This window comes from Poeciliopsis prolifica, unplaced genomic scaffold, assembly GCF_027474105.1.
Source record: "Poeciliopsis prolifica strain line A6 unplaced genomic scaffold, Auburn_PproV2 SCAFFOLD009, whole genome shotgun sequence".
NCBI lineage: Eukaryota > Metazoa > Chordata > Actinopteri > Cyprinodontiformes > Poeciliidae > Poeciliopsis > Poeciliopsis prolifica.
In genome coordinates this window covers 4,786,546-4,797,924 of record NW_026562384.1, presented here as the reverse complement: position 1 = coordinate 4,797,924, position 11,379 = coordinate 4,786,546, and the positions used below count along the sequence as shown (strand labels likewise).

The following is an 11,379-nucleotide window of genomic DNA, read 5'->3' as shown; positions in this document are numbered from 1 at the left end:
GTCCTTTGCAACAAGCCCAACCCAAAAACTACACTAGGGTTTGTGATTGGAATGTAGCAAAGTGTGAAAACATTCAAGAGGTATGGATACTTTTGCAAAACACTATATTAGGAATTTGCTCCTTTCCTATTGGTAAAAAAAAAAAAAACATATTACTGTCATTCAAATAGCTCTGCCCGGATGACTGTGTTGAGTGTGTTTGAGATTCTGACTGTGTTGCATCCTGCAGTGTCCGCTTGAGTCAGTGCTCAGACTCGGAGATGTGTCAGTGGCTCCGATGCGGCTTGTCAGGCATGCTGCAGCTTCCGGCCAACCTGGTCCAGCCAGCCACAACTCTCCCCGCACTCCTGGGACCGTCCACAGACAGCCATCACCATCCTGGTCTCTCTCTGTCTCTCATCCTCTCATCACCCTTCTCCTTGTCCCTCAATCCACACCACTGGAGTGTGAACATCAGGATTAGGTAAATGACAGGAGGAATCCAAAGTTGACTAGGCAAATATCCTTTGGGTCTGTCTTCAATTTTGATATGTGGACTTTCGGAAGACAACCCCTCTCCCAACATCCCCCTATCCTTCTCTATTTTTCTAGTCCTTCATTCTGAAGAAGTTTATTAGTGCTTAGAATTTGCATTAGTTGAATCAATTTCAATCAATTTCACCATCAACTGCATCAGCAAACTAAAGGTTTTTCTTGCAGCATGAGGCCAATCAGGACGATTCCCCACATGGAGAGACCAGGAAATGGAAACATGCTGGATTGACTCGTCTCAAAATGTCATTACCACCTAAGGACAGACTGTACAAACCAAGAGAAACTTCAGTGCATTACCTCTATTCTCTGGCATATACAGTGTGCTTCCCAAAAAAAGAAAGGGGTTGCTTTCCTTCACATTTAGAGCATTTTATTTTCCCCAGGTGCTGCGTTGAACTGTCTAGTTTCCGTAACTCACTGAAACCTGAAAGATGAAGCTGAAAGCCGTTTAGGCTTTTTTCCATTAACGGTCAACATTGGCTGCTTCTAGTTTCATTCATAAAAAATCTCATTTTAACCATGTGGGAAAACTTAGTCTTTCCCATTGTTATTTTTTATGGTCGCATATTTATATCTAAATTAGTTTTTAACCAAAACTACCTTATTTTACTGATTATAAAATATCTTAATCGTAAAATGTGGCCAATGTTACTCCCTTTGGCTTAAACAACTTTGCAGCTTTCTCCACTTTCAGTTGTGCCTTGTATGTAAAGCTTACACTGTCAAAAAAGGATAAGGATCCAGGCTTTGAATATACCCAGGATTTTCCATTTCATAATTGCCAGCCAGTCTTTGGTAAATTCTTAGTTATAGTGGTATAATAGTAAGAGGATCTCAGGATCTGCTCCAGCAACTCACCTTCCTCCTGGAGCAGATCATTTCTAAACCATTAACTTTTAGCTGTGTCCTAAATTCAGTTTAAGACGTATCTGTCTCAAGACTAGTTTTCCAATAGTCCTACTCTCTATCTGCATTAAGTTAGGTAAATTCCACTTTTGCCTTTATGCGTTTATAAGAGAGCAAAGGTTTTGTTCTGACACACGCCTCCCAGCCGATCTAAACGTTTGCATTCGCCTTCTCACTTATACCTGCAGCTACTCTCATCAACAGTAGGAAGAGCTTGCTGTCGGTCCTGTTATGACAATAGAAGGTTTTTGAAAACTTTTCTTATCACCTTGAGGTTTTCGTTGTTCTCAATGTTACTGCTGCCATGGGATATTAAAGAATTTCTCAAACATGCATGAGAAATGTTTGAGAAATTCAAACATTCCTCATGTTTGAAACACTCCAGGTATGTTTTTGATGAGAGAATGACAAAGTCAAAAAATGAAAAACAGGGCAATTTTACATAATGCCTCCGGTTATTCTTCAGTTTGTTTAAGTTGTATTTTTTAAATATTTAGCATGTATTTGGCATAAAAGTGATATTGAATATGTCCAGATGTAGTAAGGCAAGCCAGTAAGACTTTTAGAAAGCTTTCCGATTTCTTGATGGCTGTGTTTGTACAAATAAAAAATGTCTCTAAATGATATCATATTATGTCATTTCAAATGTATTTCATAGCTAATGTACTGAATTTACTGTACTAAATGACTCCTGTTGACAGTCTGATTGTCATATTTAGAAGGCTCCCTTCAATGAATCCCAGGTATTCTTTAAAATTACATTTAATTTTGCATCATCACCCTTTTATTTTGTTTGTTTTTTCACAGTTTAGGGTTACAACGAGAAAAGGGTTATAAAAATCAAAACAAATATTCCAACGCAAAACATACTTGCAAACTGAAATGTCACTAAAAACAATTTTCTGTTGTCTGTATTTTTTTCAAGAATATAGCAATTGAATCTTCCTCACTATGCTTTGTAATTCAGACTGACTGAGATACCAATACTGTAAAGTAAGACAGATCTGTGTTGTTATTATTATTATTTTTTATCAATCATCACAATAGGCAACACGGTGAAACCCACACCTAACATTGTGCTGCATCCGCCCTCTACTGAGTCGAAGCGTTTCATTCGCCAAGCTTGAAAGAAGTGCTGATGTACTGGTGCAAATGCGTTCAGAAGGTGTGAGCAATTTGCTCTGGCCATCCAGAAGTGACCTCTGCCACAAACACTTCAGTCATAACGGTGACAGGGAGAGGAAAAAAAAAACTGTTTCCTCACAACCTGCTGCACATTTTAAAGGAAGGAACACTTAGTAAGTCTCATTCTTTTCTAGGAGTATACACGTTTGGGATGTTTTTTCTAAACTAATTAGCAGTAATTAGAGTAGGTCTGTTGATTTCCTGGATTTAATATGGATGTGTAGATGGTGTGTAGATTGTTCATGTGCACCCACTAAATAGCAGTGAAACACCAGTTTGACACCAATAAGGGCCACTGTGCGGATGTGCATATTTTTAAGGTAAAAAATGTGCTACTTCATTACAGAATGAGAAACGAAGGCGTTTTAAATCCCTGAACCTGAAAAGTGGGTCATTGCGTTCTGAGTATTAGCCGGGTAACCAGATCTAAATCAAGGAGAACAACCATAGGATTTGTCTGGATGGAGTATTTGAGCATGAACGTGCAGCTGATAAATCTCCTGACTGCATGTGATGCAACAGTGATGAAATTCCAATAGAATAGTTCCTTGTGGAGTGTCAAAGCAAAGAGCAGTGCCTCCGGAGCAAAAGAAAGGCCTCATCCATCAGCTACGTTGGTGGTACTGTTAAACTACATGGCGGCACGGATGTGGAGCATATAGTTACAAGATGGTTACATTGAATAGTGACTAAGTTATTGTAACACGTGGATTTGTTTTGGTCTGAATTCAAAGTCATTCCATTCCAGCACCGGGGTCCAACTGTATTTGGTTCCATCCGTCTTCGCATCATCTCTGACCAGCTGCTGCCTTGAAGAAAAGCATTCTGACAGTGTAAGACTGCCAGTGACTGTGGATGCAGTGGACTGAAAGAAAGTCAAGGATTCAAAAGCAACATGGTGAGTTCAATGAATCTTACAACTAGACAAAAAAAAAAAAAAGAAAAGAAAGAAAATCTATAGTCAGCTCTTATAGGTCGAGACAAATGCTGGCCCCACCAGTTTTAATCTTAGAGGTTAATATTTTCAGGGTGCTGTGCAATAGAGATGTTAATGGTTTTAGGTTGGCCAATGACTTAGAAGTTGTCTACAGCTAAAATATTAAATTTCATCTAAATCTCCTCCTAGAGTTCTCGATTAACCAGATTTAAATCCGCGGCATGTTTTGAATACAGCACTTTAGCGCGACTGTGCAGCTGTCATATTCGCTGACGTTATGCGGTGCAACAGTGCTGAAATCTCCACTGAATATTTTGTTCATCTTGAGGAATTTCATACCATCAAGTGCCTCTTGAGAAAAGAGAGGAATAAGTTGATACTTCTGATCATGCACATGATGATATTCATATCAACACCTATTATTTAATTTTTTTGTGAATACCTCCCCCACCCCCAAAAAACAAAAAAGAAAAAGAAAATATCTCGTATGTTAAACATCTGTCTCTTTATCACAAGATGGCATCACTACTGATGTGTAATGTAATTAAGATCTAAAGAATATTCTGGCAATTACCTGTCTAATGGGCCGTTTATCAGCTCTCATTCTCCAAGCTGTCTGTTTTTTTTGTGCTGGTTGGCTCATCGAGAGGCAAGCAGATGTATATGAAATTGTTCCGAGTGTACAAGAGAGAAAAGATCGCTCAGTGAGACAGTTCCGCACAGAGTCCTGACTACTGCGGGTCCCTTGTCCCCGTCGCTTCAACTCGCTATCAAAGTTGGAAGAAGAGAAAGATCAGACATCTCTGAAGTAGAAATTGATTAGTTCACAGAGGGGAAAAAAAACCGGCCAGGCCACTGCCTATTTCTGTCACTCTGACATCAGTGGTAAATCGAGGGCACCCTAAGCAGCAGGAGCATCGCCTGGAACATGAAACAATCCATATTCAGTTATGCAGTGGTGTGGGCGGTAGGTTACCTTTTTCCATCACCGGTGACACCTGAAAGACACCCTGCAGTGTTTCACTGACAACACTTATGAACCCGGTTGCCTCCCTGTGTGGCAAAGTCAGGGTTGAGCGACACCATGTCTTGTTGTCTTTTTGCTCCAGTGGGTGGTGCGGACTGATTGTGCCACAGCGGGACGTACCTATATATGCGCAATGTGTATTTATGTGTGAAGATAGGGAGGTTCGCCACATTGAACTGTAGAGTCGTGGAGTTTGAGGGAAACAAAGTTTGACAGTGATATTAAAAGGACTGGAGGAGGAAAGCGTTTGTGCTGCTGCCTGTTTGTTTTGGTCTTCTGTGTGCACTGGAACCTCCAGTGGATGCTTAGTGTCTCTGAAATAATGCCTGTTTAAAGGGTGAGAAGCCGTTCTGTCATCATTTCCACATTTTGACAGACTATAGAATAATGGTCAGGTTTTATTAGCCATGTTGTTTGTTTTCATCTACAGCCGGTAACTGTTTTTTTCAGAAACGTACTTGATTCAAAGTCTTTAAATTTAGCAAAACCACACAAGGGCTTTCGAAGGAAGGATGACTCGGATTCTGTTCTTGATGGAAATCGGCTAAAAAAATGACTAAACAGAAAGATAGAAAACATTGCACCCAAAGAAAATAGGAAACCGGATTCTTTATTTTAATAAGGAAAACACGAGAGACACATGTTATGTTTTGCATCTACGGTGGATTTTCTACTTTATTTAAATGTTGCATATCTAGTTTACACCTTGGTAAGAAAGGCTAAAAAGTTGTATTATTATTATTATTATTATTATTATTATTATTATTATTAATAACCCACATTTTTCCATTGGCTATCAAATGATTGAACTTTAGGTTCAAATTAAGGTATTGTAATGCGATGCTTTATTTTTTTTTTTTTTTTTTTTTTTTTTTTGGTGAAACACAAAATATCCCAGTGAGATAAACTACAGTTCATCTTGTTCAAGGACTAGGGGCAGTTTTGAGGGGCCTGTAGGTGAGTCTAGCCTTTAACCGGAAGTCTTGATTCAAAAACCTAAATCCAGCTTATGCTAGACAGGAATTTTTATTTGCACAGTGCCCCGGTGTGCCGTACGAACTCTGCAGCAAATCCACTCGAAGGGCAGCACTGATGTATATCACAAAAGAAAAGTGATTTCCTAAGGAGACAGTAAAGTTGTAAAATTATTATATTTCAACTTGAAAAGCACTAAAAAGGGAACATTTGACAGTATCATCCACAAATAATAGTGAAACGAGAACAATAAAGCAGACTGGTAGTTGCTGAAAAGAGCAGCAAGACGTTTTTTTTTTGTTTTTTTTTGTTTTTTTTCCCCACTCTTGGCTTAACTTCTATCTTTTTGCCGGGAATCCAGCAAAATTGTTGCTGCAGAAAACAGAACATCTGTTTTATATTTCACTTGAGGGGATATTACGGCCTAAAATCACTTAAACTTCCTGGAAATTATGTTTGTACATGAAGTGGATCTGTTTCTCACCGTCTACACACAGCAAGAGAGATTCTTTCATAACTAATAATTGAATTGCTCTAAATGAAAGGGCTATTGGTGAGATGTAATAACAACCGGTGTTCGAAGTAGGCCTTTAATTCACAGCCCCTCATTACCTCCGAAGGGGAGAGAAAACATTAACACTTTAAAAGCATTTTGACATGTTTGGTTAGGTAACTTTTTGAATAAAACATAGCTTTATGTTGCGGATAATTTAAATGAAAAGCTAATGTTTATTCAAATGGTTGCACAACCATGAGAATGGGCCTATGTTTTACAGTGATAAATAATGCAGCTTTTCAAAATTGCGTCAGAGATCCCGTAGTCACTGTCTTGTGAGACAGATCCTCGGTGCAACCTTTTTTTTTTTTCTTTTTCTTTTTCTTTCTTGCATGTTTTGTCATTTGTTGAATTGCTGACTAAGCAGATCAAAGGTTTCAAATGTCTCACTCAACAGCTTCTGGCTATGAACAAATACATTTTTAGGTCACAACTTAAATAGAAGATTACGCTAATCAATCCTGTCTATGCGTAGGAGACGTAGTTTAATAATTCATAGACTGTCAACAATTACTGAATTAAACAAGTCCTGAATTAAACAAGTCCTCTCACCTCGATATCATCATGTTAACAGGGTAAAGGACCTTATTTGTTCTCATTAATTAGTGCTTTATGAATGGCTAATATACAACAAATATTTTAAAAAATGCAGAAGAAAGCTGTCATCGAACACAAATAAATGTCCCTAAACATGAGAGCTGATTTCTGTTTTGACTGTGATAAAATATCCTTGATGAAATTGTAACAGCTTTATCTAACATGGTGGATATGGGACTTTTTATGAAAAGCAACATTACTTACTGGACAACAAAGTACTGAGTTGTCCAAGCTTGATATCCAACATCTTAAAAACAATAAAAAGAAACATTTATATCCTCTGGCAGTGTTGGATAAAGGATGCAATTTGATTATGCTTTATTTTATTGTTTGTTTGTTTTTTGTTGCTTTTTGTTTTATTTTTTTTAAGCTGTATAGTTTGGAGTCACAATTAGGAAGGTTTGATGTTAAAGTTCAAAATGGATGCCTTACTCATAAACCTCAACAATTAAACGGTTTTTAAAATGTATTTTAAAGATTTATCTAATTAAATCTTCTGACAAAATACATAAAATATTCTTTAGCAAGGGTACGGCTGCAGTAAAAATACAACGCACAAATGTTATTAGCTCATATTGCTAATAGCAGTTAGCTTGATCACTGAATGCAGTCATACTTAGTCAACTGCACGGCTTGTTTGTCAGAAAATAACTTTTAAGCAATTTATTAAACACACTTTCCATGAAACCCACAACTCTGTCTTGAAGATGCTGGTTTTATCTGTCTGGTGTCATTTTCTACTCTTAAATATCTTGTTTCCAGTCAGAGGTAAATCGGCTTTTGCCCACTAGCCAACATCAGCGTCTGACCTCACAAATGAGCTTCTGGGGGGATTTGTCAAAATGTCTATGAACACAACTTGTGTAAAACGATCCCAAAAGGGTGGAAGGTTTTATAGCTGCAAAGGGTGGAGTTACATAATATGAAACCTTATGGATTAAGATGTGACTCAATTTTAACCTTCTGAGGCAGGAAAGGGGAATATTTGTGGCAATATAGTGTATATATGTATTTGTAAGATTGTGGTTGATGGAGCAATGTTGCATTGTTACATGAACATTGTTAAGGTTCACTAGTGTGTCTGAGGCAGCTGTACATTTGCTTCAGTTTTGTGTGGATGTGTGTATGTGTGGGGGGAAGGGGGGTGCCTGTGTGTGTGTGTGTGTGTGTGGGTGTGTGTGTGTGTGTGGTGTGTGTGTGGTGTGTGTGTGTGTGTGTGTGTGTGTGTGTGTGTGTGTGTGTGGGCTGGAGCCCAGAAAACCCCACTTTGTTCATATAGATTCATCAGTGGGTGGTGGTTCATTAATTCAATTGCCCTCTGTGGTGCATCATATTAGTGGTTGTCAGATTATAGCTCTTAATTGATTGATTCATTTTTATTAGTCGTGTAATGAAATTACCTATTGACAAGCCATGCAGACTGGTTCTGATCAATACATACTGGTGGTGGGTAGGATTTCAGCAAATAGCTCGCATTTTTTGGCTGCAGACTTCTTTTCACCCCCTTTATTTTCAAATATGGGCTGTAGACACACACAAAGTAATTTGAGAAAGTAAATTTTCACAGCAATAATAATATGCTCATCAAAAAACGCATCGTTATTTGTCCAGTAACAAATAACAAATTTTGCTTGTCAAATAGTCTGATTGTCATGCATTGAACAAGTTGTCTGAAGAACATATGCGAATTTTGGGTGACCGATAACTTACCAGTTGATGTAAAAAAAATTTGTATAGCACTCCATAAACTTTATTTTTTCAAAATAACATTACGGTGTTTATTATTTTACATTTTTAATAAGCTGCATTCATTCTGTTTCTGGAGCATAATTGAAACTTCATTAAAACACCTTCAGATTTTATTTCTGCTTTCAGTCTTTTTTGGTGTTGACACCTGCCATCAATTGTTGTGCATCTGAGAAACCAGAAGTCAAACACAGCTGTTGATTTTCTTGACTGTCCTTGTTTGCACCTCTAACTGGAGCTACAGTTTGCAGAGGGGTTACAAATTGATCTAATTTCACAAGTCTATTAGGACATAAATATAATCTTATTTGGAAAAAAACAGGGTAAACGCAGTCATCAATAAATGTGGGACAACAAAGATGTTACGATAAATTCCACATTTCTCCAGAATTATTAAAAAAAGCAAGAGTTGTCAGGGATGGTGTGGAGAGAAACTGCAACATACTGCCTTTGGTTAGAATGTGGCCACAGCTTCTTCTTTCCAGCACATCTTCAGACTAAAGAGTCGAATTGTTCAAATAAAACAAATAAAACGAGACCACGCCTTCAGGGAAAGATGGCGATGAGGGTTACATGTTAGGTTACTTTCTTAATGTGGAATTGAAGTTTTATTTTGGCATGATAGATTAAATTATGGGCTGTTCCAAATGCAAACCAGTCCTGACTAAAAACCTTTAGGTCTATGTCAAAAGTTAAAGTGGAGAGACCTTTAATTTTTTTAACAACAATATAGTCACTATGTGGAAAAGCTGGCATTTCTAATTGGGCTGGTCATATTCCAGAACTCAGTGTGCAGAATCTAGAATTTGTATTGTTTTTTTAATTATGAAAAAAATCATCCTCTAACAAGCATTTCATCAGGAGTGTCTCCTCCGAATTGTGCTAGATATGATTTTAATGAAATCCCACCGATCAGTTGTGTGTATTAAATATCCCCACAAAAATACAGATTTATTGCAAATCTGTTTTTTTTCCCAATACCTGGAAAATAAAATGTCATCTGCCTCAGGGTAGGCATCTCATATAGACTAAACATAATATTCTCACATCCCACCTTTAAAGTCGGAGGATGCAGTTTTATTCCATGACCATCTAACCTCCGTGCTGTTTTCCTAATTGAGAGCAGCATGTAGCTGCTTGCACAAACACTCGTGCATGTTGTATTTTAAGCAGCCTCTATGTTAATTCAAGTAGAATCTCCGCTCTTGTCACTCTCTGGTTTATTTCTACACTGTCTTATTTTGCTGCGGGCGTCTGCTAATAGGAACCTTGCCTGAGGCTCTTCACCTCACACACAGAATATCACCAGGGCATGATATGCACAACAAAACTGACCTTTTCCATTAGCTTTGCTCTCCTCTTTACAAGAACGCACAAGGAGAACAGTGGTGGATATTTCTTGCATCTTGTCATGATGAAAATAAATTGGTTAATGATAATAAGGAATGGGGTGATGCTGAGTTCTCTCCTGTAGGTCATGCAAGTTTTTTTTTGTGTGTGTATTTTTTGTTTTGTTTTGTTTTTTATGCTGCAGTCTGACCTGGTTGCAAATTCAATCGCAGACACAAATTATGAGTACAACTCAAGAGAGCATTTGGCTTCCTTGTATGTGTTGCAGGGGATTGCTTGTGTCAGCTCCTCAGCAGTGTCATGCAGTTTAGGTTGAGAATGGTGACAGCACATGAGGGGAAAGCAGCCCAGCAAGAAACATTGGCTATGAGGACCTTGTTTAATGTGCTTGACACTTTCCGTGCAGGGGGGTGAACTTGCTTTTCTCTTTGTGGCAGAACCGATCTCCACCGCCCATAGCTCAGTGTTCCTTCTCGTTCAGGCTCCACTCCATCAGCTGGTATGTATGAGCAGTTCCCCCTCTGCCCCCACACCTCTGTTTTTCTTCTCAACTTGAACCCTTTACACTTATCTGCCAGTGTTTTGTACGTTTTAATGTTTCTAGCATTTTTTTTTGTCCTTCGTAGTTTAAATGCTGTTTAATGACTTTATCAATTAATTCTTTGTATTGTCTTTATGAACGTGTCAAACAAACGCATTTTTCCATTTATTTGTGGGGCAAATGGTAGGTCAGCATCTAAGCTACCAACACATGTCTGTCCACTTATTTTTATTTTTATTTATTTGACCTTTATTTATACAAATAGAATATAAGTGCCTGCCACCACCTTGACATTATTTTTAAAGATTTTGAAAACCATGTATCATTTTCATTCCACTTCCTAATTATGTCCCACTTTATTTTAATGTGTCGTATAACATTAAAATTAGACAAATTATTATCTAGTTGTACTATGACAAAATGGGAACAAGCTTGAGAGTTATAAATACTTTTGCAATGCGCTATGTTTCTGCTCAAAATACACACAACACATACTTTATGCTGAGAAAAAATACAAAAATTCAACACATATTTGTCCCACAGAAAGTGAGTTGAAGCTGGAAGTTGATGTTGGAGTGATTTTCCCGCATGGTTACAGAATACATTAGCATGTAGTTTGTCATGGGAATAATTGGCCTGTTTATGAATCTGCTGGCATGCATATAGCCAGGCTTTGCACACGATTGGCTATACGGCCCACCATACACACTGACAGCCAGTGTCTCGAGGAAAGAGAAGTTTGATAGTAGACTTGGAGCTGAAAGCAAGTGCATCAAGCATCATTTATTTTTCAGTGTTTTTTATTCATCCCAGTTTAGCATTGCATCATTCCTGTTTGTTTCCATGTCCTCCAGAATGAGAGAGAGAGACTCGACTACCTTGGAGCCCGGAGTCATGATGTGGAGCTTTGCATGCCTGCTTACGTCTCTCCCTATCCCCTCAACCAGCCATGGCAGCTGTGTCTATAAAGAAAATGCCATGTGAGCCTGCATTCTGAGATGTAAAGACTTTAAGCTTTTAGCTGC

The 11,379-nt window shown here is 38.1% G+C and overlaps 2 long non-coding RNA genes across 2 annotated transcripts in view; one reads left to right on the top strand and one right to left on the bottom strand.

The window, feature by feature from the left end:
• Window positions 1–3,265: 3,265 nt before the first annotated feature.
• Window positions 3,266–11,267, top strand: LOC129362636 (uncharacterized). Its single transcript, XR_008606255.1, has 3 exons — window positions 3,266–3,523; window positions 10,251–10,312; window positions 11,209–11,267. It is a non-coding gene; the product is annotated as an uncharacterized LOC129362636 (long non-coding RNA).
• The window catches only part of LOC129362635 (uncharacterized), a 77,343-nt gene continuing 77,192 nt past the window's right edge, over window positions 11,229–11,379 (bottom strand). Inside the window, exon 3 of the long non-coding RNA XR_008606254.1 lies at window positions 11,229–11,316. This is a non-coding gene — a long non-coding RNA (uncharacterized LOC129362635). The remainder of the gene's footprint in view (window positions 11,317–11,379) is intronic.